The 4,336-nt window shown below is 47.8% G+C and overlaps 1 pseudogene; it reads left to right on the plus strand.

Moving 5' to 3' along the window:
- Positions 1 to 2,605: 2,605 nt before the first annotated feature.
- Positions 2,606 to 3,372, plus strand: LOC125399059 (ferritin light chain-like; annotated as a pseudogene).
- The last annotated feature ends 964 nt before the right edge of the window (positions 3,373 to 4,336 follow it).

Genomic DNA, 4,336 nt, shown 5'->3' on the forward strand with positions numbered 1-4,336 from the left:
AATATCCATGGCTCCTATTACCACTGAAGACTGTGCAGATGCACAGGATCTAGGCTGATACCTGAGGACATATTGGTACTTGAGGGTCATGTGCCACCAGTGCCATACAGATTCAGGTGGTCTTCACTGACACCTGGGGGCCATGGTGTCATTCAGGCCCAAACTACTGGCTAAGGGCCATGTCTGTGTCCGTGGTTTATACTGCTGGGGTCTGGGTTGATGTCCATTGCCCGTGCAGCCACAGAGCCCCATGTGAACCATGAGTTGAATCATGTGTTGAAGTACAAGGGCTGTGCTGAGCTGAACCTGCCCCTCACTAGCCCAAGGAGGGCTGTCCCTCACACCAGTGAGTTGACCCTGTCCGCACCCACTCCATCCAGCCCTGCCCCTCATAGGAGGGCTGCTCTCACCCCTGCTCTTGGGAAAGCTGACACCTCACCTGATGGGGGTGGTCCCAGAAGCCCAGACTGAATGATTCAGTTACAGCCCAGGCCCACATCCAGGGCTTTGAGTTGGCACTCCCCAGCATCTACCCCTTCTAGGACCTAATGGGGTGTGTGAAGGGACTGGTACTGCAGAACCTCCATGACTGGGGCAACAGCAGAATATCAGAAAGGAGTTTTGGTGAGGCTCTGGCACTGGCAGTGTGCCAGAGCCAGACGCCATGAGCCAGAGCAATAACATACTGCACAGAGAACACTTGCAAGAAAAGCTGTTTAGATAAAGGAGTACACGGCGTGGCACACAGGGCACTGAGACCAATGGAGAGGTGATGAGGAGGCGGGAAAGATGGAGGAGCAAAGTGGGCTTTGGTTGGTTGGTTGGTTGGTTAGTTGGTTGGTTGGTTTTTAATTTTTATTTTATGTGCATGTATGTCTTTGTGTGTGCCAGATCCCCTGGAATAGGAATTATACACAATTGTGACCTATCATGGGAGTGCTGGGGATTGAACCCAGGTCCTCCAGAAGAACAGTCAGTGCTCTTAACTGCTGAGGCATCTCTCCAGCCCTACAAAGTATTTTTGTTTGTTTGCTTGTTTGCTTGCTTGCTTTATTTATTTTTAAGTTAGTATTATTTGCATTTTCTACTTTTTATTTTTATTTCATTTTGTTTTTCTTTTGGGGGACACTACGAGGGTGAATTGTGGATATGGAAAGACTGGGAAATGAGTGGTATTGGGGGGTATGAAGTGAAATTCCCAAAGAATTAATTTTAAAAATATGTTTTAAAAAGTAGCTACATTTATATGTATACACAGTATTATATATGTATATCACATTTTTCTTTATTTACATTTGGTACCTAAACTGATCCCATTGCTTGGTTATTATAAATAGTGCTGTGATAAAGTTGGATGGTGATCAGACATCTGAGATTTACCCAACCCCAAATCAGAGAGGAATGTTGTTCTAGACAAGATCTTTCAGGAGGTAAGAGAAGGAAAAGTACTTGCTGAATGGGGAAATGACAGAGGATATGGACCACCACAGTGCATGTGGTAGGGTGGTTTGAATGGGAATGGCCCCCATAAACTTTTGTGTTTGAATGCTTGGCCTGTAGGGAATGGCACTATTAGGAAGTATGGCCTTGTTGGAGTAGGTGAGGCCTTGTTAGAGGAAGGGTGTCACTGTGGGGGTGGGTTTTGAGATCTCATATGTTCAAGCTATGCCCAGTGTGGTAGACAGTTCACTTCCTGTTGCCTGCAGATCAAGATGCAGAACTCTGAGCTGCTACTCCAGTACCGTGTCTGCCCACAAGACACTATGTTCCCTTCTGAAACTGTGAGCCGCCCCAATAAAATATTTTCCTTTTTAAGATCTTCAGTAGTCATGTTGTCTTCGCAGCAATAGAAACCCTAAGACAATAGGGCTGATGATGTTTTTTTCAACTTCAGAGAGCTTGGAAAAATTCATGAAAGACAAAGAACTCATCAGACTTTGGGTGAAAAAAAAAAAGATGGAGAAGCACAAGTGCAGCTGGATCCCCAAAGTCCTGAGCACCAAGAGAGGTTCTCCAGCCCCAGTGCTTTTCAACAGCACTGAACATGGTCACCTCAGCCACAGCTCGTCACAGAGATGCTCTGCTGCTATAGGTCCCTACTGCCTGCCCTCGGGTTCCTATGTGAACGTGGCCACGCAGCAGAGATGTTAATGGGTACTTCTGCTGCGTCAACACACCATCAGAGCACCTGATGGCCCAAAAGACCAGCGTTCTGCATGGCTGTTGAAACCCCTGAGCTAGCCTCTTGCTTTCCCCTGGTTGGCTCCCCCTATACCCACCGCGCTGAGAAGAATGGTTGCATGGAACCAGAGGATTGACAGCCAGCAAGCATTAAGACGCCACCCTCAGTGTCCTCAGAAGGAGCCACTCATCTTTCCTGGATACCCATTCTTGCATCTGCTTGTCCTGTGAGGCTCCAGTGTGCACTGGCATTGGGAGGAGGAGTCACTGGAGTTCACGCGGCACACACTGTGTACAGAACGCCTACCCCATGTGGGAAGCAGAACTGGATATTTTGCCTCATTCACTTGAACTTTAACAATGCATACAGTTTGTTAAGTATCCACTATTTAGTTTTTAAGAAGCGTGTTTTAGAGCAGCCCTCGGAGATCCCGTGGATCTGTGTCTTGCTTCAACAGTGTTTTGACGGAACAGACCCGGGGCCTCCCTTTGTTAGCTTCCACCGCTCCTCATCTGCAGTCGCAGCTTCCGGGACCATCTCCTCGCCGCCTTCAGCTCCCAAGACCAGCCAGCACCATCTCTTTGCAAGTAACTCCAGACTGCGTCTCAGCCATGACTTCCCAGGTTCGTCAGAATTATTCCACCGAAGTGGAGGCTGCGTGAACCGCCTGGTCAACCTGCCCCTGAGGGCCTCCTACACCTACCTCTCGCTGGGCTACTATTTTGATCGGGATGACTCTGGAGGGTATAGGCCACTTCTTCCGTGAATTGGCCAAAGAGAAGCACGAGGGCGCCCAGCATCTCCTCAAGTTGCAGAACGATCGCGGAGGCTGTGCACTGTTTCAGGATGTGCAGAAGCCATCTGTGGGGTAAAACCCAGGAGGCCATGGAAGCTTCCCTGGCCTTGGAGAAGAACTTGAACCAGGCCCTCTTGGATCTTCATTCCCTGGCTCTGCTCGCACAGATCCTCATCTCTGTGACTTCCGTGAAAACCATTTCCTGGATGAGAAGGTCAAGGTCATCAAGAAGATGGGCAACCACCTGACCAACCTCCGCAGGTTGGCTGCTGGGCCCCAGGCATCTCTGGGCGAGTACCTCTTTGAGCAGCTCACTCTCAAGCATGACTAGGAGGCCTCTCCTTCCGAGGGGTTCCCACCCCTGCTCTGCACCAGCCAGCCTCAGGACCTTCACCCGGACCTCTCAAGAAGCCACTAGGCAGCTTTGTAACACCCTGGAGCCCCTCTCAAGTCTTGGACCAAGTAAAAATAAAGCCTTCTGAAACAGGAAAGAAGAAGAAGAAGAAGGAGGAGGAGGAGGAGGAGGAGGAGGAGGAGGAGGAGGAGGAGGAGGAGGAGGAGGAGGAGGAGAAGAAGAAGAAGAAGAAGAAGAAGAAGAAGAAGAAGAAGAAGAAGAAGAAGAAGAAGAAGAAGAAGAAGCGTATTTTACTAGCATTTTGTATGAGGAAAAATAGTGCAGAGGTTAAATCTGTGTTGTATGTGTTGCTGGGATATTTGTTTTAAGATAACTACTGACTGAGATTTTATATGCCAGAGACAGAGAATTTATAGCTGCTATTTTTGTAATTTTAGTAGCTTGTTAAAAAAAAAAAAAAGATCAAATAAGGGTGTAGAATGAAGGCCCAGCCTGCAGGCTGATAGGGTACTAATCTGTTGTCTGAAGTGCACTTTCACTTCTAAACTAAAAAGAAAAAGAACAAAAAAAAGGAAAGAGAGAGAGAGAGAGAGAGAGAGAGAGAGAGAGAGAGAGAAAAGGAAGCCAGACTGGTGGCTCATGCCTTCAATCCCAGCACTTGAGAGGTAGAGGCAGGCAGATCTCTATAAGTTAAAAGCCAGCCTGATCTACAGAGAAAGTTTCAGGACAGCAAAAAGCTACAAAGAGAAACCCTGTCTCAATCCCCCTCCCCAAAAGGCAGTAAATGTGTTGGTGGAAAATACAGGGATAGAAAACGTTTTTCAATAAAAAATAATGTGTCCGACTAGAAAGCACAGAGCCTGAGAGCAGCACCAAGCGGTTTACTTCAAAGGACAAGACACAAATTTACAGACGGGTTTGTACTGGACAATGTAAAAACTCCTAGGCACTGCCCTTGCGGTGAAGACACTCATGCCACATCTCAAGCAAAACTGAAGAAGCT

The sequence above is a fragment of the Myodes glareolus genome, chromosome 21, assembly GCF_982192425.1.
Source record: "Myodes glareolus chromosome 21, mMyoGla1.1, whole genome shotgun sequence".
Taxonomy (NCBI): domain Eukaryota; kingdom Metazoa; phylum Chordata; class Mammalia; order Rodentia; family Cricetidae; genus Myodes; species Myodes glareolus.